The following is a 22587-nucleotide window of genomic DNA, read 5'->3' on the forward strand; positions in this document are numbered from 1 at the left end:
TACTGGAAAATGTTAAAAATAATCATTGGACCATAGCTTTTGAATCCCTTCTTTTTCTGTAAGCATCATTAATGTGTTGTAAATGTGGAATAAATGCCCAGTGTCCCTGAAAAGAGCACAATAGCGTAGCACATCTGGATCAGAATGGGTTTATGAAAAACATTATTAAAATGAACTGACAGGATTAACCACTGTAACTGAAGAAAATAAAATCCACATTTCCCCACTGAATGTGAGCTGCATTTTTACCATATAGGGAAGTATGTGTCTCTTTTCAGTTGCTAGCAAGAATTGATCCAAACAATTCTTTTCCTGATTTTAACTTCAAGGCTAATCAGTGTAATCATTTTCTGCGACAACCCAGAGAGCTCTGTGGTGGTGATGGTTGTTGTTTTGCTAAACATATCCCTGTGAAATAGATTTTGGCCAAAGGCAATGTCATGTGTTGTCCCCCCTCCTGTGTCTCATTGTTGTGTATCTAAAGTCTGTGCCCAAGGGCGGCTTTTTTCTCCCTGGGTATCTGGATATTTCTCTGGACAAAGGTATTAAACAACTCTGCTTTGCTGCTGCTATGCCCTAATTAGGCAGTTAAAAATTGGGTTAGCAATGGCGTGGAGGATTTATTTCAGGTGCTATGTGCTCACCAAGGAGCTCTCTTGGTCAGCATGCTCAGGTGTGTTAGGGAAATATCTGTAGACTCAGTCCTGTTTTGGTGGACACCATGCGAGCATGTGTGTCCTGCAAAAAGTGTGCTTGTCCTGCAGGTCTTTGATTCTGCAGAGGAAGAGCAGTCTGGAGCTGAAGTGTGCTCAGGTAGATGCTGATGTAAGTTAAATTTGTCCCAAAAGGGTGAGTATCAGAGCAGCAGTCCCAGAAAGTGTCAAGTTTGCTGGGCCATGTTGCACTGCTCTAAGGCCACTGCCCTGGGAGGGTGTGGGATTAACTCAGGGAAACCCAGAATGCAGTAACATCAATTGCCAGCACCCAGTCTGGTGTCCAGCTTGCCATGGCCAAGCCCATCAGCTGAGAGGAGGTTCTCACTGAACAAGAGACGTGTGTGAGATGTGGCTTGTAACACTAGCCCAAGACCACAAACCCCTCTCCTTGATCCCACTGGCCCTGTGATGTCTCTCTTTCCTGGCAGAAGGGACAATCTTCTAGGGAGTTCACTGTCTGTCCCATTCCTTCCAGGAGCACAACTTGCAGACAGCAAAGCAAACATGCTTCAGCCCAGCTCCACCGTGGTAAACCAAGGGAACACCCTGGTTAGCAGGAGGGGACACTGGGGTCCTCCAGGAAAGACACAACCAAAGAAATTGAGAGGATTCTTCTTTCAGCAACAGAAGAAAGGTAAATCATTTCACTGATGGACCACCATGCTTTAATTTTTATGTGTCATTACTGATTTTAATAAAGCCCTGGCTTGCTGAAGTTACAGTTTTGTGGGATATATCTTCTGTTGTGAAATCTGGAATTAGTGTTAACTTCTGTGGGAGCAGGGTTGAACCTCGTGGCCACAGCCCATCCCTGCATTTTATTTTCACTTTATCCAACCTGGGAGTAGTATAACCAGTCCTGGGACTGCCTGTACAATGCAAAGGCATCTTGAGGGCCATAAGGGGCCCCAGATACTAGGGGATTCTATGATGTAGAATCAGACCCTGTAACAGATGATCAAGTATGAAGAAGTTTGCATGGCTTCAGTTGGTGAGAGAGCAAAGGGGACTGTAACCAGCATGATGCCAGCAGTCATGTAGTTTGAGTGAAAGAAGGCAAGTAGGCTCTTTGGCCATGGTGACTGACTCTCTTTCTGCAGCTGGATTCATGGGGGGCAAGGCACCTGTAGATCTTTTTTTTTTTTGGAGACAACAGAAGAACAGCAGAAGTTTTTTGGCTGCCCAGCCAAAACTCCAGTGTGTCAGACCAGGGCTAAACTGTTGGGGAAAGTCAATGGAATACTGCCGGAGTAAGGAGGTAAAGGATGTTTGTGAATATTATACAGCCATTCCAGCTGTGCCATCTCCCTGGACAGCCATGCCACGGTGGGCAAGTTCTGAGTCATGGATAGGTCCAGTTGGCCCCAGGCAGAGCCTGGTATTTAACTGGAAAGTAGAGAAGGCATCTATCTGCACTGCCAAGCAGAACAAGGCACCTTTGATTCCTAGCCATGACCCCCTCCGCCTCAAAATGTGGAGGGTTTTCTAGGGAAAAAAACCAGCAGGATTACACACATTTACCACTCCCTTCCCCTTTGTTCTCACCCAGTCCTCTGCACTGTTTCATTAGGACAGTATCTGGCTCCTGCAATGTGCATGAACACATCCACAAAATGCAGTGAGTCAAGCTAACTATCCATCTTCTTCTGCAGGTATCTTGGTTTTCTGGATATCCAGCATATCTGAGCACCTGCTTAGACATTGCCAGAATTTGACACAGGAGTATAAAATGATAGATCCTTTCTATATCTCTGGGATTCATTATGAAGTGCAAAGAATCTGTGCAAAATGAGATCATCCAGACAAAGAGAGTGTGAGAGACAGCTGCAATGAGGAATATACACCTGCACCAGGCAATTCAGCAGCAAGTTATGAATAATTACCTCTCTGCTTGCTGATTATCTGGCATAATGCCCAAGAGGAAAGAGAAGTATTCTCTTCTGCAGGTTGTTGGTAGCCCCGCAGTCTGCAGACGTGGCAAGAAGCAAAAACATTGTTGCTGTCCTAGACATCAGAAAGGTTCCCTTGGGCCAGCTGCCTTTAGAAATGCACCAGGATAGCTTTGGTTTGCTAAATTTGAGGCACTAACAAACCTGTATAGTAGGTTTGCAATGTAAAACGTTAGAAAAGTATTCAGTGAGCCAAAAGTCCAGTTGTCTCTGGTGTAACCAGCTGAATTAAGTAGAGCTACATGGGGAGAGGGTGGAGGCCGTGAATTTCATCAGTCTGAGAGATATCTTTGAAACCCTCGCATTTTCATCATAGAAAAAAGGAACATCTGGACATGTTGTGCAAGGGCCACATTCTGCTTCAGTCGTGTTGAGGCAAACCCAGAGTTGTCCCAATGGGACAATTCAAGATTTACTCCAGGATAAACAAGCACAGGATCTATCACCATATTTTTGATTTTGTTCTGTAAGCTTAACCTGTTTGTGCCCTGTATGCACTAATTTTCTGAATTGTTTTCTCCTTAAATGAGACACAGGAGCAGGAGGGAAAATCTAAGATGTCTCCAGTTTTTCATTCAATTGAGATTTTTTTTTTCATAATTCTTAGCATCCTCCGAAAACCTTTGCCTTGTATCACTCTTTCTGAACTTCTTTTCTCTCCTCAATATCCTGTAAATTATTATTTCTACCTTCCTCTCCCTCTACATTGCTTACTCTTTACTTTCCACTTCCAGTAAACAAGAATTAACAACTGAGAGTTTTGTTGTTGTTTTTATTTTCCCACTGGCTCCAAAGACCTCAGCTAAGAAAACAAAACAAGACAGTTCTCTCAGGGCCATGCTGGGAATTGTACTTTTCAACTGTCTCCACTGTATGCCTCTGACACTCCACAAACTATGAAGAGCTGAGGGAACAGGAAGAGGCTGTCAAATGCAGCAGTCTTGTGCCTGTTTGATTTATTTCTAATTTGTCTTAACTCCTCTTCTTACTCTCTGACTAAACCTTCAATTCTGTCATCTTTTGGACTGAGCCAGATTTGAAGCTGCAATTTTTTGAGTGAAAAAGGAGTAAGACTCACAGGCAGGACATGATTTTTGGAGATTTGCTCTTGACACCTGAGGAAGTTAAACTTCTTCCAGAAGGGTAGCTCAAACACTTTGTGAAACTAGGGTCTCTGTGAAAGTATTCTAAAGAGAAATGAACCAAAAATACCAAGTACAGCTTTGCATCCTGAGATGCTCAGCAGTGAGACTCAGCCCAGCTCCGTCCCGGGTGCTGAGTGTGGATGTTGCCTTCTGTGTTTTGTTGTGACATGCCGGGGCTCAGGTTTTGCCCACTCTGCTTTACCTTCTTGCATGGCTAATGCATTAGTCACCTAACACTTTTTTCTAATATTTGCATTTATAATGGGGAAAAGGGATGTTTGCTGCGGAAGTCCCAGGAAAAGTGTCTCCAAAGAATATGAGCAGTAGCTTTTCCTACCTATCCTTGTCTTTCCTCCCACTCTTTGCACTGCTGTACCATGAGGCACATGGGAACTTGTTACATATTGTGCTTGAAATCATGGCAATTCTAAGATAGCTGCCTTTTTTTTTCCTGAGAAAGTAATGTTCTTGCCCTGGTAGACGTGAAAAAGCATCTTCATACTGACATTTCCTGATGCTTCCCTTTGCCAAAACTAGAACAGTGAAGCAGAAGTCAATGCTCAAATAGCCTTGGCGTTAGGACAGTCTGATGCATATAATGCATATAATTTTAAAAAGTTAGCACAAAGAAATGGTTGTTATTTTGCTTAAACTGAGCTCAACTCAGTAGCTAATTAAGTACAGACTTTTTCCATGGTTATATGCAATTTTCAAATTCCTATAACATAAACTGTTTCAGAGGATAAATTAAATACAGAATGCATTGAGTTTGGTAGAGAAAGTTTAAAGGTCTGCATTTTCCCACCAAAGCTATTTCATATCAGCTACAGAGTGGGGGTGTGTGTGTGGAGGGGTTATGACCTCTTTTATTTTTACAACCATTGCCATGATTTCATAATACTGGCAGCAGTCACTTCAAGCGAGGGACTAGACTTTATTACTATAATTATATGCTAGTATGTGGGCATAAAACAGAAAAACTTTTCTATAGATAAATGCCAGTAGCAAAATCCTTTTGTCCAACAAGCAGTCCCTTAGCAGTGTTATGAATATTATATTGACCTCAATAAAAGCTATGCCAGAAATGTCTACTGTACATGGTGCAAGTCCTGTGTTCTTAGGCAGCTTTGTTCTGAGAAATGAACAGCATTGAGAGCATGCAGCACCTTTTCTTTGCAAAGCATGTCAGAGATGTTCGCCCATGAATCATAACAGCCCACTGTGAGAGGCAGTAAGACCACCTGAAACGGGGGGAAAACAGGAGGGAGGGTTCAGCTGCTGTGGGTTTGTGCAGATAGTGTGGTGCAGATGCAGGACAATACAGGGTGAGCCACAGGGCTCAGCCAGCCCAGCACCCCTGAGCATACTGAATTTCTGGGAGGCACAAAAAGGAAGGATGTGTCCTGTAGGGAAGATGAGGCACTGAGCCCCATCCCCACTGCTCCCAGACAAGCCCCCTGTGCTGGCAAGTCAGATCCCACCCATGTGGGAGCTCCATCAGCAAAGATGGAGGGGTTGAGGAATCAGAGATGACAAGAGCTTTGTTGAGTTCCATCACTCTTCTTCAGCAGCTTCTAAGGCCTTTCAGCCCAGCTATGAGAGTTGCAGAGCCACTGTCCTACCGGCCACCTAAGCCTGACTTGTGTGAAGCCTGGGCTTCTGGTGATGCATGAAATTAGAGTGCAGCCTGGGAAGTTCACAGCCTGGGTTGGGAGATCAGGGCCTGTGCAGGATGGTCCCTGCAGCACAGGGAGAGCTGGGAGAGGTGGCAGCAGCAAACCTCCAAATGTGAGAATACTAAAGAGAAAAAATTTTTAGCCTGAGCAAAAGTTGACTTTGCCATCTGAAGTGATTTGAGACTTGCTGAGTCTTGTCTCATGAATCTGCACCCCTCTTGGTCAGAGTGGGACTGATGGTTGGTGAGGCAAGGGCCTCGGCAAGGGGCTGGTACTCTTGGCAAAGGCTAAGCAGGCTTCACAAGCAACTAAACAAATTGAATCCCATGACTAAAATGAGGCATATAAACCACAACAAATTATTGATCTGGATTTTTTTTTGCATTTCCAATAATCCCGTCCCTGTTTCCAATAAGGTGATAGAGGAATACAGGGTGGTATATCCATCTCTGAGGAATTTTATTGATTTTCTCCAGTGCCTCTTTCCAGCTGTATTAAATTTTCCTCCAGTGAATTGTATAAATAACAGCTTTGTCTCATGTTATCTGGAGTTAGTAAAACTACTTTTTGCGAACATTTTACAATAACATATTGAGTACTTCAGTTGTTAGTGATCTGATTTTGACAGGTAAAAAATGGTGTTTGCCATTTTTAGCATGCGGAAGCAGTATTGATGGATGGCTAAATATCAATTTGTTATTATCAACCATTTGTTATCAGTCTTAAAAACCATGCAGTACCCAATGTGTTGCTGCTGGACAGGGACATTTCCATTGTACAAATGGTGTGAAGAATTTACACCTGAAGGCATGATTCTTCTGTGCTGATTTTCAAAGTCATACTTACTCCCTTTTCAGAATGGTGGGTCTGGTATTGATGGGTATTAACAATCCTGTAAATAGGTTGAAACTTGAATCAAAAACTACCACATGCAAAAGACACACTGCTGTTCAAGTGTGTGAGGACAGCCAGAGCTGATCTAGCTCCTGGCATCAGGTATATTTAGGAGTAGTTTTAGTGTGTGGCATGTTCATGATTGAAAATAAAAATGCAGTCAGTGAAGACTACCAAAAGTGATGGCCAAACACAACATAGGCCGAGTGCTCATGCAAGAGTACTGAATTCCCCATCTACTCACCCCACAGATATTTTTGGCATTGTTTCCCTCAACTGGCACAGTCTCTTCCAGGTGGAGTGTTCATCCTCACAAGGATCAGTGATAGGCCTTATTCTGTCTGTAACAGATCTTTGCTTCCCATTCAGCAAGATTAATGAGCAAAGACTGCCAGTGGTCTGTGAGATCACAGCTGGGTTGCTGGTTTCAAGTACTCAACACGAAACTTCAACAATGACTAAAGAGAAAAGGTACAAGATAATTTTATTGTACTGATGTTCTGATAATCATTATTCTCAAACTCCCACCCAACTAGTCTTTCTCATGGCTCATAGACAAAAATAAACAGAAACTTGTTTGGTCTCTCTTTTCATACGTGGAGCCATAATAGGATTAGTAGAACACCAGCAGGGCAGTGGAGGGCTGATCTGAAGGTCTCTATAGCCATCCCACACTGCCTAGACCCCGGCTAGAAAATGGAAATATATCTGGGAGAAGCCAAAACATCAAAGCCAAAGCATGTTCCCCAAATAAGCAATCATTAAGCATGGTCCTTTTTTTTCTGTTAAAAGAATAGGAAGGAATAACTCAAGTCAGAGACCTTGTTCAACAACTCAAACACCTGAGTTTGGCTAAGCATAAAAGATATGCACCTCTGAATTACTTTCTCAGCTTGTGCAGAGGACCAAAGGAGGGAAGGACCAGTCTGCTGTGTCAGCAAGGTGAATAAAATGGTTTTTTTACCCTTGCAGTGGAAATACAGTGACTGAAGAACAGACACAGTTTCTTGTCTCACTGTTCTGGGCTTGGTTGTGGTGGAGCACTCCACCAGTGTGAGTTAACCTTGGCAGACCATGAGCCTCGTACTGGCAGGAGCCAAATGCACACTGATCCTCACACATGGGGTGGGTGCTGGGGCTGAGCAGGGAGGCAGGTGCTGGGTGCAGCCACAGGCAGGGGAGCAGAAGAGTCAGCAGGGAAAACAAACCATGTATCTCAAGATGGATCAAAAATATATCAAAATCCTAGTGATATATCAGTTCCTCCCCAACAGTTCAGGGGATTTCCTAATAGATGTCTTGAACCTGAAAGACCGGTATTCACGGATAAAAATTTAATGTCAAGCATTTATAGTTATAATTTATTAATTTATTACTAAATTTTATTTATCAATATTATATTTATTACTATGGCTGCCTGAATTTTTCTTTGATCGTCCCTTTTTCCTACTGGATGGTTCATTTCCTTTCCTAAGAGGTAAACATACCATTACATGAAAATATCACTCAGTGCCAGAAGTCTGCTTTTCAGTTTCTGTTCTCCCAATGAACTTCAGTTTCCAAGTCCAATGTGGCAGTTCAGGGACAAAGTCCTCGGTTTCCCAATTCTGAAATGAAGTGTTTGTGTGTGAACTTTACAATTTGTGCACACAATTTATCAGAAAAAAATTAAACCCCATACAATTGTGCAATGCAGTTTCTAATAACATCACACTTTGCAGAAGCTGTTTATTACTTGTCTATTTATAAAGTTATGGGGAGTGGAGGAGACCAACATACCTCACGTGGGCCACTTCTCTAATTGAGTGTGCTGGATACCAAAGGGGACCATTTAAATTTGCAGCTGCTGGTAGATATGCTAAAATTAGACTAAATAAAAAAAAGCAGCTGCATTTGTAGAAACAAATGAAAGCTGATTCACAGATGAGAGGCAGCTTGGGGGACTCAGGCATCACAGCTAGATTTGATACAAAGGCTGGTCCAGTGTAAGATCCCCATGCCTACAAAGACACAATAGACCATAATGGTAAGCCAAAACTATGTTCAGCTCAACTCCATTGCTGGGGAAATCCTTTCACCACCCTGGACTTCTTTTTCTTTTTCCTCCTTTTTTCTTTTTTATTTTTTTTTTTAAACATGTGGTACAATGTCTCATTATGTAGGAACACACTTTCCTTTAACATGTCTGTCTTCTTCTATCCCCTCAGCCTCCCCCTCAGACTTTCCTTGGACAACCACACTCATTGTGGCCAATGCCAAAAAAAGCCCACTCTCTACTTGTGTCCAGTCCCATGCTCTGTGCTAACTACATGCCAAGACATTGACAGAGTGCAGGATCTTTCTCAGCAGCCATGTCAGGCTGTTTTTTTTATAGGATTCCCTTTCAAAATGCTAGTGCAGAGGAACTTCATGACCTCTTCTACCAGCAGCTCCATCTTGCATTGCCCCATGCATTATATTCAGATAAAAGGATATATTGTGGGATTTAAGGCTCAGTCTGTGTTACAGGGAGGAGGGCACAGAACGGGCAGATTGCACAGGCTGTGCTTTCTGAACAGTCAAACTGGACTTTCCCTGGACAGAAAATACAAAAATTCTAGCTGGTTTTCGAAGGAAATCTCAGCAAAATTACTTCCAGCCACATTTGATTAAAAGGACTCTTTCTTGTCAGGAAGAGTGGGACTGTGCTGTTCATGGCAGTACAATATTATACGGGTTGTACAGGATTCCAGTGTGGTGTGTTGGAGAAATTAATGTGACAGCACAGAGTCAGTGAAGAACTTCACTGTCAGGCTGTTCACCCTGCTGCTCTGGTTTCCAGATGGGTTTTTAGCTTGGGCTCCTCACAAGCACAGTGCCCTGGGAGCATTCCCACTGGCCTCAGCACTCCTGAAGTGCAATGCAGATCTTTTATCCCCAGGTACCAGAGGGCACAGGCACAAAAGCAGTCTGATGTCAACTCTTAGGCAACTTTACCTCCACACTTGTGCAAAGTAGAAGAGAGTCTTCACCACCTTATGAGGGCTCAGCAATCCTCTTCTCTTCACCTCCTCTCTGCTTCTGCGCCCAGGTCCTATGGACATTGCCTGGCAGCCTCATCACCTCTGCCAGACTGCTCTTACCACTTGGCCTGTGCAGGACTCTGCTGACTACAGACAAGCACCTAATTCCTGCTTGAACCAAAGGGATCCAAAAGCAAGGCAGAGGTTACCAACAAGTTGCATTCACCTTCAAGCAACATTTCTGAGCAGATCCTTCCCTGGTGCTCCTCTGCACATCCACTCCTTGCCCCAGGGTAATTTCCAGCAGAGCCTTGCAGCTGCCTGGCAGTCCCTCTGCCTCTGCAGCACGGCTGGGTCCCCAGATTAAATTCAGAGCCTTACAGCACAAATTGAGTACTACTGTTGGTAAAGGGCCCACCTCCATAGCTGAGGTAGCAGGACCTGGATTTCCGACTTCCTCCTTCACTGTGAAAAGCCTTGTTTGAGAGTCATCTCCTCAACTCTACAGACTCACCCTCGCTCTTAGATAAAATTCTTGGATTTAATTTTATTTTCAGCTTTTGGGCCCAACGTCAGCCAGAAGGTAGGAAAAGTTTTACTGCTCTCCATGCTTTGGTGCTTGAGCCCCTCCCTGGGAAAACAGGAAACGTACAATAAACCTCCTTGGACTGAAGATGCAGACGAGCCCATATCTCCTATTTGAGGAACTCTCAAATTAGAGAAGGAACAATTACTGGCTGCATACAGAAAGGACTGCCCAATGTGCATCAGATCTGGACACATAATGGGCAGAGTTTGATGTAACTTGGGAGTGTTCTGCCAAAAACCAGAGGCAACTGTATTTATGAAGAAGAACTTTTGGAACTGCAATTTTGTTATAAGGCATCCCAATTCCACTTATGCCTTCCTTTAGACAAGTCTTTTCCTTGTTGAGGCTTAAGTGTCCTGTTTAATGGTCAATGACCTTGGATGCCAAAGCACCAGACAGAGTGGGGGCCCTGAGAGTTCTCCCTCTTGGCCAGCTGTAAACCATGCTCCAAACCTGTTTGGTAGCCCTTGTGTGAATGGGCCCTTTGTTAGCAACTGATGAGTAGGATGTTCAGAGAACTTGGGAAAGTATGCTTGGCAAGTAAACTCACCTAACTAATAATAAAAATACTCTTCAAATTTGCCAGGCTTCTTTGCCTCAGGGGAGAACAATAAAGTCAATGAATTGTTTAATGTGAGGAAATAACAAGAGAGGGAAGAAAACAAGCATACTGTTCCCTGATGCTGTTTTGGAATTTCTCTTGTTGTTGATCCTGTTCTGCATTGACAATAAAAGCCTTTGGCATGCATCCTGCAGAGAAATCAAGAAGGATAAGAGATACGTGATTCTGTTGAGAGTTATAGCACACCTAAGCATAGGGATGGACTCTCTGATTTAAGGCATTTTTCATTTGTAACTGAGGTGATCCTCTATCTGGCAGGCACGTGTTTGATTTTGAACATCTCAACAAGCCAGAGTACTTTCATGGGAACACTCACAATGACATGGAGAGCTGTTTTAAACTGCAATCCTCCTCCACAAGAGGCCCAGAGTAGGCACTAATTAATGGGATGGGTGTAGCACATACCTGTCTCTGGTGGGAAAGAGCTGAGCCTGAGAACTGCATCTCCACATATCCAACCAATACATTCTCCTCCCTGTAAAGCCAGGAGGCAGAAAATAATTTTAACTTTTAAGAAGAGGCATAATACCTGTACGTAAGGGAGGAACTTGATTTAGAAATTGTACTTCTTATGACCTGGACAACAGTTCCCCCATTTTCCCATCACTTTTCACTGTCACCTCTCGATTGAAGACACAGCAGCCCTGTGCATTTTTAGGAGGCAGACGTATACTAAGAGCTTGCAGATTAAAGCAAGCACTAAACTTGTTAGGTACTAATCTTGTGCTTTGGGAAGATTTTAATTCTTGAGTTCTGCATCTGACTCCTTACACAACTTGCTGTGTATTTTGTGTCTTTTCCTAGATAATATATTGGTAATCTTGGCTCAAATGAGACAGATTTCTAGGTAGTAGTTTCTGTGATTCTGCAATTCCTAGTTAAATACCAATGGATTTTTTTTCTTCAAGTAAAGAAATAGACAAAGGAGAGAGAGCCTTGTTAGCTAGGCCTACTTTTGATTGTGGTAAAATAATCACAAAACTGAATTTTCCTTATTCTTATTCTTAGTCCACAAGCTGTTCATTGGGATGTGGGAGGAATGGCATTTTATGCAATTCCTAGTGGTGCACTACCATGCCAGATCGTTACAATGTGGAGCAAGAGCACATGCTGGAAAATGCCATAGGCTGGTTTCTGTGTTGCTGGTTATTTCTGAGATTAAAGATCGTCAGCATCAGCACTTAGGTCTTGGCAGTGCTAAAGGTGGAAGAGCAGAGGATGCAGTGGGACATTACAGTGGCCAGAGTCTCACGGTACAGCAGTCACACTGCTAAGCATCCTAAAGCTACCACAGGTTTCCAGTCTCTTGGGTTAACTTTATCAGAATATCACATTTTAAACCACAGAAATAAGGCCTTTGAATGGAAAGACACAGACTTGATTAGTGATATAGAATAAAGCTCACCTCCACACTTTGCAGAGTCAAGCCCCACATCAGATGCAGCAATTTTCACAGAATCATAGATTTACAGAATCACCAAATTAACTAGGTTGGAAAAGACCTTTGAGATCATCAAGTCCAACCTATGACTTAACACCACCTAATCAACTAAACTACGGCACTGAGTCCCATGTCCTGTCATTTTTTGAACACCTTTAGGAATGGTGATTCTACCACCACCCTAGGAAGATGACTACAGTGCCCAGTCACTCTTTTTGTGAAGAATTTTTTCCTAATGTCTAACCTAAACTTCCCCTGGTGCATCTTAACACTGTGTCCTCTCATCCTGTCACTGGTTGCCTAGGAGAAGAGATTGACCTCCACCTGGCTCCAGCTTCATTTCAGGTAGTTGCAGAGTGTGACAGCCTCCCCTGAGCCTCCTTTTTTCCAGGCTAAACAGCCCCATCTCCCTCAGCAATCCTTCACAGGGCTTGTGTTCCAGGCTCTTTACAAGCCTTGTTGCCCTCTTTTTTTTTTTCTTTCAGGGGCTTCCTGGGTTGCAGCAAAGTTCACACTGTCCTCTCCAGATCCATATGAGAGACTTGTTTTCTACACCATATTAAAGGTTCAGGTGTGGGTCCACTGCAGTGAGGCCTCTGCTCTCTCTGTCTTTTACTGACTGCTGTTCACAGTTTCTCTTATCCCATTGTGTCTCCCAAGGCTGTATACATGCCCAGCAGCTGGGCAGGACGTCAGCACCCCACATGACGCTCACTATCAGACCCTCCTTCCTTGCAGGCACAGTGAACAAGAGAGACAGACAGTCTCTCTTCCATGTGGGATGACATTGCACACTGCAGGTGGAAGCTCTGCTGTGGAGTGGACAAGAGGGAACACTGAAGGATGGGTGCTGGAGCCCTGAAAAACATAGGGCTGTAGTTTGTAATCCCAAGGGAAAATTTGGCTGTAAGTATAATGCAGTGGAAATCCTGGTCTGGAAGCGCCTATCTCCCCACCTCTCCCTCCTGCTAGGGATGGGAGGATGTCTGGTGCCAGCAGTAACATTCCAGTAAAGCCGCAGCTGGGGCCTCCATGCACAAGGCAAGCTGCAAGTTCCACAGCTCTGTGATCACCATCAATAATGCATTCACAGTAGAGGACAGGATGGAAGAGTCAGTCAGCTAACAGTGCTCTCAGGCTGCTCAATGGCACCACTGTCTCTCTGCTCACTGTGAGCACAGCGAGCACCCTGGGCTGTGCATGTGCAGAGGGCTGCACGCTCCCTGTGAGGATACACCAGTAGGGCTGGCAGGTTGTGCTCTAATCTCCAGGCAGGCTCAGCCCAGGCTGTCAAATTTGCTTAGAATGAAGGAAATCATGTTTTTTCCTGCCTTTCCCTCCTGCCCTTTACTTAAATAACCTCTTCTGTTAAGGAAGAGGCCCAGATGGCAAACAGCCTGCAGCTGTGCTGCCCGGGGAATAGTGCAAGGAAACAAGTCTCACACAGCAGGAATAGCTCATGGACTTGTTGGAGCTTGTGCAGAGCAGGACTCCTTTAATCACCCTTTCTCAAGGTAAACTGCCTACTTTCATTCAGCTTCATTTCTTATGTTCCCCATTTTCCCCTCCCATTTGGTGCAATTAATTCAGGTCTGCTCATAGGTACTTGTGCAAGGCTTTTCACACTCATTTACACACAGGGAATTGCATCAGGCATTTTCCTTTCCCCACCATGCCTTCACACAGTCCTTCTAGACCATCTACTACCTGATGATCAGTTCAGGTCTAGACACTTAGCCCTCATAATCTGTTGAACCTCTGCTTCATGTGGATATAAGTCCAATATTGACTGCACCCCACAACAGAGAGACTATTCACATGAGTCAAGGGTCAGCAGATACACCTTCATCCTTCTCTATCCCTTTTCTACTTCTGGCACAGGTATACATAGTGTTCAGTTCATAGTCTAAAGCTTGTCTCTCTTTTGTTTCTCTGTTGTCAGATGTCTAAAATCTTTATTTAGAAACAGAGAAGGGAGGACACAAAAGGCTTGCAGTGCTTGTTGATGTGCGTTGAAGGTGCCCTGACCAGCAGCCACAGACGCAGAGTAGCTGGGCAGACGTGAGTGAAGGAAAATCTTTCTCTAGGCTGCTAACTTAAGTGTGATCAGATGGAAAAAATGAAAGTATAATGACATCATTCTATGACATCATTATCTAAAAAGGTCTTCTTGCTAGGGGAAAACCAGGAGCAAGATGGGATTTATCAGAAATTTGCCAGCTGAAGACATGTAACTCACAGTATGGTTTTGGACAAGTTTGTTTCCATAAGGAAAGATGGGTTATAAAATGTAATAGGTTTGACGCTGCTTCAGGGAAGCTGGTTCAGTACATGAAGATGGGACAGGTGAGGGTACCACTCACTGGGAAGCAGCTCTCCTCTCTTTGCTTCCCATGGTCATGGGTCACGAGCTCAGCAATGGTGCCTGGGCAGAATATGTACAATGGGCAAGCTGGGGCATTGCTGAAAGGGGACAGAACTAAAACACTTGGCATGTGTCCTGGTTTCCAGAAGTTTAAGGTTTTGCTGAGGTGAGTACTCTAAAGTGCATAATCTTGGTATTGCATTAATGCAGCTCTCTGCCAGCAAATTCCATAGCATTTAAAAGAGGCAATTTTCTCCTTAATATGCATTAAAGAATCTGTCATTACTCCCTGCTTGTGCAGGTGGCATGATTTTCTGCCAGCGGCATGATTTCGTGCCTAGCTGTAGGTAAAGGACCTGCTGAAATTCTGTGGAAATATTCCAGTTCTGCCTTGCACTTTACAGGACTGAAACAAATTATATTAACAGAGCACAGCTGCTGACAGAACTGAATAAGCCATACATAGTGTTATAAACAAAACCCCACTAGAACCCCGTTCTTGCTGGTCACAGTATCTCTCATATAATAAGACACAGCTCTCTCTCCCTCTTTAGTTCTTCCCCTTACACATCTTGCAATACATATCCATGCCATAATTTTCACCTGAGCTCCTCTGTAAGATGTCAACTCTCTAGAGACCATAGTATGGTTGCTTGCTTTTGCTTATATGTGTATAAATGGCAACTGGAGAGAAACAGTTCTTTGTTTTCTTCGGCTAAGCTGTACACTGAGCCAAATACTCTTCTCCTGCATTTCCTGGCAAGTTTTCCCAGCCATATCCAGTCCATCTACTGCCCCTTCACTGCCCTTCACTTCCTCCCCTTGCCAGTGCTGCCATTCCCTGGTTCCCTACTACCTGGAGATGCTGCCTATCTTACTTTCAAATTTCCTGCTTATCCAGACTTGAAATTTGTGTTACTGTAATCCATCATATAATTCCAGTGTTTTTAAGATTTAGGCCTCTATGCCTAACATCCTTCCTCCAAGATTCTGCCTCCAGTGAATAAGACAAGGAAGAGGGACTTTGACCCCAACCAGTTATGTCTCTTCTGGTCTCAACACAGAGAGACCTGCACTAGGGCAAAGGTTTCAGCCTGCTTGCACTTCTCCTACTTGAGTGCAGGAGCCTGGTGTGGGTTCAGGAGGGGACACGTGTGGCTGTCCCCTCTGTCCTTGCTGAGACAGGGTTCCCACCAGCAGTCTATGGATGTTGACAACTTGGTAATTCTGTGAGCTATAAAACTGGCTGATCCTGTTTGACTCTAAAGCTTTGATCTAGAAACTCCCCTTGGGACCCATGAAAACATAGCAAACTCTATATTTAAATGGGAATTTTGCAGCCAAAATTATGGATAATCCAAGGACCATCAAATTAACAAACACTGTGATGCAATTCAGTTTTGTAAACACAGTGCTGCAGCTAAGCTCCCATGAAAAGCCATAAGGCTGTGAAAACTGAAATGTTTATTCTTACATTACATTCAAGGACACTAATAAAAATAAAATAAAGTAACTAGATACTGAGTCCAGAGGATTCCCAAATATCAAGTAGGGAGAAAGCATGAAGTGGGAAAGAGAAAGGTCAGCGTGACCTTCACTGCTTTGGAAGATAATGGAACACATCATCTTAAGAGTGATCACACAGCACTCACAGGACAACCAAGGGATCAGACTCAGGCAGTACAGGTTTAGGAAAGGTAGGTCCTACCTGACCAACTTGATCTCTTTAACACCAGGTGATGCTCCTGATCGATGAAGGAAAGGCTGTGGATATAGCCTACTGGACTTCACCAAAGCCTTTAATACTGTCTTGAGTGGCATTCACCTGGAAAATGTGACAGGCCATGGCTTGGACAGGTGCACCCTTTGTTGGGTAAAAACTGTCTGGATGGTTGAGCACAGAGAATGGTGGTGAGTGGTGGCCCACCTGGTTGGCAGCTGGTCGAATGGTGTTCCCCAGAGCTCAGAATTGGGCCCAGTACTGTTCCACCTCTTTATTAATTGTCGCGGTGAGGGAGGCTTGGGACGCTCAATATGAGAGTTCAGCAAGCTTCCTTTATTGATTAGAGCACCAGACATTTATGCACAACAAATAATAAAATCATGCATATTCTGTAAGCTAAGCAATCTATTGGTTATGCTATAGATATCAGTCCCCCTCTTACTCCCTCATTCCTTACGACTTACATCTTCTTTTTCTCATCTCTCTCTTTCTCAACTACAGCATCTTGTATCGTACTACAGCTATGCTCAAGGCCACAGTGTCCTTGCAGATGCAGGCCCTCAGATTAGCTGGATCTGGTACTTTTCCAATTCTTGGTCAGCTATCCAGAGCATGTCTACGTGGCCTTTGTCATGTAGCCACTTCTCCACATTAATGACCTGGATGATTTTGAGTGCAGCCTCCCTAAGTTTGCATTTACCACCAAGTTAGGTGTGGTATTGATCTGCTAGAGGGCAGGAGGGTTCTGCAGAGGGATTTGGACAGGTTGGAATAATGGGCTGAAGGCAATGGTGTGAGGTTGAAAACCAAATGCTAAGCCCTGCCATTAGATCACAACACCCCCAAGGAGTGCTGCAGGCTGGGAGAAGAGTGGCAGCACTTCCAGAGAAAAAGGACCTGGGGAGGCTGGTGACAGCAGCTGAACGTGAGCCAGGGTGTGCCCAGGTGGCCAAGAAGGCCAATGGCATCCTGGCCTGGATCAGCCATGGTGTGGCCAGCAGGGCCAGGGCAGGGATTGTCCCCCTGTACTGGGCACTGCTGAGGGCACACCTCGAGTGCTGTGTCCAGCTCTGGGCCCTCCCTGCAAGAAAGGCACTGAGGAGCTGGAGAGAGTCCAGAGAAGGGCAATGGAGCTGGGGCAGGGTCTGGAGCACAAGTCCTGTGAGGAGCAGCTGAGGGAGCTGGGGGTGTTTATCCTGGAGAAAAGGAGGCTCAGGGTCCTACACCTCCCTAAAAGGAGGCTGTAGCCAGGGGGTCAACCTCTTCTTCCAGCTAACAAGTGAAAGTGCCAGAACAAGAGTACAAAGCCTCAAGTTGTGCTAAGGGAGTGCCAGGTTGTACATGAGGAGGAATTTCTTCTTGGAAAAGATTGTCAAACATTGGAATGAGCTTCCCAAGGAGGTGGTGGAGTGACTATCCCTCGAGGTGTTCAGCAAATGACTGGATGTGGCACTTGGTGGTATGGCCTAATTGACAAGGTGATGATCAGTCAAAGGTTGGACCCTATGATCTCAGATTCCTTTTCCAACCTAAATGATCCTGTGATATGCAGGCATCCCTTCAGGCCATAGAGGACACAGCAATACCCAGTACCTTCACGTTCTGTTGTGAGAAAGAAGGGCAAGGAGGAGTGCAGAGACAAGATTTCTGAGCAGCCTGAGCAGTGGTTCTGATGGCTCCACACTCTCTTGCTTTTTATCTGCTTGCACAGTCTTATGCTCCAAAATTTATCAGCATCTTGCAAATCCAGTGCAAACTTTCTCTAACCAAATATTTCGTCTTCCCTACATTTTTTCTCAAAAGCTTTCCACTTCCTTTCTTGACTCTCATTCTGCCTCTCTTGTTTTTAAAATCCAGCACTTTAGGCTCTCCATACAGTGTTGGAACACCTGCCCCTTCAGGTGTTCCTTCATGCCACCTTCAGAAAGCTTCATTCTCCTGGCAAACCCTCCTCCCTTCTCATCCTTTATAATCCCTGCTTTTCTCATGACCTGAATTATTATCCCTGTAATTTGTCTTGTCTTTGTTTGACTTGTCTACCTTCTGTGGGAAGCAGTGTGGAGTGGAGAACGGGGCTTGCTCTGTCTCGAAGATTGCTCTATCTGAGTCCTCTTCAAACAGCAATAAATCTTATATCTGCCTCATTATGCCTCTGCTTCATAGTCTGTTCAGTCTGGATCTGATGGAAAAGCCCTCTGGCACATTGGCATTGCAGAACAGGTCTCCCAGAAACTCTGAGGGACTCAGTCTGTATTTCCCTGTGAGCACAGGTCTTTCAGCCTACCCTGAGGCCCAAGAACACAGCAGGTGCTCAGAGTGCCTGAGTGATGGTCTTTTTCTTTACTTAAAAATGGAGTGGAAGAAAGGACAAAAATTGGGGAAAATATTACTATAAATGGAGAGAATCCTATTCCCTTCTGGCAGAAGTATTTTGTGAGTCATGGTTATTTTCTTTTGAATACAGAGCTTCTCTGAGCTGATTAAGTGGAATTAACAACACACTCAGGAATCCTCACAGTTCCTTGTTTCTCTGATCCCTGTGGCTCTTGTTTTACCTCTCCTGCCTTTGGGAACACTTGAGGAATTTATTAATGAGGTCCAATTACTGAAAATTGTGGATTTATAGTCAACATTCTGGCTAATGCTGGAAAAGAGCTTTTAACTCCTTGGGAATTTAAAATAAACATCAGAACCCACCTTCTCAGGCATTGTTGCTCCCCGAAACACCCAGAACAAGAGCTGGCCAGTTATCCCTGCCAGATGCACCACCAGTTGAGGCTCCCAAGAAGCAGCAGGTCACAGGCTCAAGATGCCTCTCAACATACTCTACGCACTGGGGAGACCACAGGCAGGAAAGGGTTTCAATTAACTGTCCAATTATTGCCCAACATTGCATTTATTTGATCAAATTACTTGTACTGTGTGCAAAGCAGGGGCTCCTGGGAATATTTGATGCTAACTCTGAATGAGGGGTTGAGCTGAAAGGCACTCAGCAGGTCCTGGCACATCTTCTTGAGTTCAGAGGGGCTCCTGCAGCATTGACTTAATTTTGGCCTTTGTCATCTTCTAGCTCTTTCCACAGTCTATAAACCTTGAAAATGGACAGCTGCTGATAGCAGCACTGAATCCAAGACTGGCAATAGGTTTTACACAAGTAGAGTGACACGGTTTGTGTATAATGAAAGTCTTCTGTAAAACCAGAACTGATAAAACAAGGGCTAGGTTTAGGTATATAGTTCTATATTGCTGAATAAAAGTAGCTGGTCATTGATTCCTGGTCCTGAGGACAGGTAAAGCAAAGTGAGTCACTCTATACCACCATCTAATTCTGATGGGGTCCCTAAGGAACAATTGTTATTTTTAGTGTGTTGTATGTTTTTTTAAAAAACATGCTGGAAAATAAAGACTGCAGACTTTTCTGCAATGCATATAAACAGTGGGTTTAGAGTATAAACAGTGGGTAGAGCATGTGGACAGTGACGGTTCAATGTCTTTGGGAAATTGTTGAAGGAATGAGGAACTAAGTCTAATGAGAAGAACTTATTCATAGTGCTTCCTGGGAACAGCCCCTGACCAAACTATTTCCCAAGTCAGGGCTGGGTGTTGTATTGCATAAAGCTAGCTGTGGTCTTGTAAAGCAAAGCTGAGGGATGAGCAAAGAAATGAGCTCTGCAGACCAGTGGCTCTCCAGAGGCTAAGCTCCTCCATGGATCTCTTTAAGCTGTATGGATATCTTTCTCACGGACCTCTTATGAGACCTCAGATGTCTCGTTAAAGCTTACAGGTGAGGCAGTAATAAGCCTCTTTTTCCCTCTCTACCCAAAGACGTAATTTCACAGAATCTCAAGGGCTTTCTGGATACATTCACTGTTTTGTCAAGATTGGTTCAAAGGTTATTGAGATAGGACTGGAAGGCAGCTCCAGAGAAGTGTGTTTTTAGGGATGGTATGAACAGCCTTGCTTTGCTGAAAAATGTGGCTGAAATCAGATCACATCAACTCCACTGTGTTTTACGGGAACACTAAAATTTCTGAGCACTTCTGGCCCAGAAGAAAATTACATCAGTGTATTCTATAGCTCAGGGAGAATGCAAAGCTCTACACTTGAAGATTTTCTTCATTCTTGTCTCTTAACTGAGGTTGCACACTAACTTATAGCATTCTACTAGCCCAGAATTGGGGCTATAGTTATTCCATATTTCAAAAGGGAAAATAGTCAATTTCATTGCCTGCCTTATGAGGTGTGCCAAAAGTTGTCCCCCTCCCAAGCACTCAGTCAAGTTCCAGGTAGCTCCATCAGTAATTTAAGGAAGTTTGGTACTCCTTAGTAGGTATTTATAATTCTGCTTTCCTCAGTGAGAAACTTCAGTTCAAAAGCATAACACCAACAAAGTCTGAAGAGGCCAATGCAGCCTCAGAATGTCTGTCCTCATTATCCAGCACCACCTGCAATGACAATGACAAGTACATGATTCATCTCCAAATATGGCAAGGACCTCAAAGCCCTCCACACCAAGCAGACCAGACTTCTTAAGCAAACAGATAATTTTCAATCTGGCTTTGTAGTCAAGATTCCAGTTATTGTCACAACTCAAGGAGAATTGTGGAGTTGAAGTACAGGAACCCGTGGCATCAGTCCTCCTGTCACATTTTACGAGGGAAACTCTACTGTGGGCTCTGCAACAGCTTGTCAGTGAACCACTGTTTTTCCAGGACAAGAAGGGGTAGCCTGGTGATGAGGAGATGACATCTGTGGCCCTGTGCAGTCTGCAAGGCTGCACACACTTTCAGCTTGATAAGGTTCTTTGGTATTTATGGGATTATTAGTTATTGAGAATTATGTCTGTTTGCACGATAGAAAATACTCTTCAGTATACATCACTCTTTGTGTGAGTCACTATGTTGAATAACATATGTTTCCCATATTTGGTGGGATGACCCAATACACTGCACTTCCATCCAGAATGGCATTATATTTAAACACTACTAGACTTCCTTTTCATGCAAAAGCTCCAAAACATAAGCTTCATTGTCCTATAAATTTATTATGTTTCGATTTTTGTTTTTTGCGTGATCAGTTGCAAGACCTGCAATATTAAGCCAGATCAACCATATGCTGGCTGAGAGCATCTAGATTATACCAAGTTTGTATGTGTCCTAATGAAAGATGTGTTAATTGACAGAGGAGGATTCCAGTGGTCAGCTAGATTAAAACAAACAGAAAGAGCATTTAACTTCAGGAATTTATGCCATTCCACTGGAACCAGTGAGACTATTCAGGTGCTTACAGCTGAGGACATGCATGTTTGCTGGCATGGTTGCTGCACCATTGTTCTTGCAAGGAAGGAGTAGTGATCCATCATCATCAAGTGTAACAGGGTGCTTGGGGCTACTTTCATTAGAGGGAACGGCAGAATTCCCATTGATTTCAATGGAAGAGGGGCAGGCTGTGACACAGAAGTAGTAAGCTTGTGTAAACAAAAGTTACAGAAAACGTTCCTCATTACAAGTATTTATGATGACTGTGGAGACTGAGAGTCTTTTGGGTGTGGAGCCTCTGAAGTACAGCAATTATTAGTTCACTTTTCTCCAGTGTAATTAAAGCTAAGGCACATCAACAACACACTAATTTTGAGTATGTGGTGCTGACTTCTAAAAGAGGTATTACCTCAAGTCAGAGGTTTCTGAGAAAGCACAAATTGCATTAAAACACATTTCCACCTCTATACATTTTTATTGACTTTCTGCTACAAGGAAATTCATTTTGGCTTTGCTACTCTGGTGTTTCTAGAGCAGTGGTTATCACTTGCCCAGGGTGGGAACCTCAAGTATATTCTAGTATAGGTCTGAACCCCATTGCAAATGTCATGTAGATGGTTGCACAATTAGGTGACTCTGCCTTTCCTATCCCATTTCTTACACACACCTCCATGTAGCTAGCAGACACCTTACTACAGACAGGCTTCCAGTTGAAAATAACTGTTATAATCAGTTCTGGGGGTTTATGCCATGAAGAAACACCAGTTCACAATGCAAGGTTTAGATCAAAACTAACTCCACTACTTTCATTGAAAAATGAAAGGGCTGATTTCTCTATGACTCTGTATGAAGTGGCAAAAAGTAGTGTGACTAAATAAGGGATGAATAAACCAAGAATCATTTCAGACTGCAAATTCCAGAGAGATTTCAGCTCAGACTCCAAACCTAAGAGCATCATGGCTGCAGAGATTAATTAATAAAGCTGTTCATATGCATCATAAGTATTTTCCATTTATAAACTTCTGCATCGTATTTCCCAATTATATCCTCAAATTCAAAATCTGTGTAAGACTTCTCCTACTTGGGGTGCACAAATTATTGCCTTGGAGACCAGCTTTGTCTTTGATCCAGACCTAGAAGAGAAATCTGATGAAGGTACAACAAACAGAGAAAAATATATAACATTTTTCAAAAATACAGTAAGTAG

The sequence above is a fragment of the Haemorhous mexicanus genome, chromosome Z (genome assembly GCF_027477595.1).
Source record: "Haemorhous mexicanus isolate bHaeMex1 chromosome Z, bHaeMex1.pri, whole genome shotgun sequence".
Classification (NCBI taxonomy): domain Eukaryota; kingdom Metazoa; phylum Chordata; class Aves; order Passeriformes; family Fringillidae; genus Haemorhous; species Haemorhous mexicanus.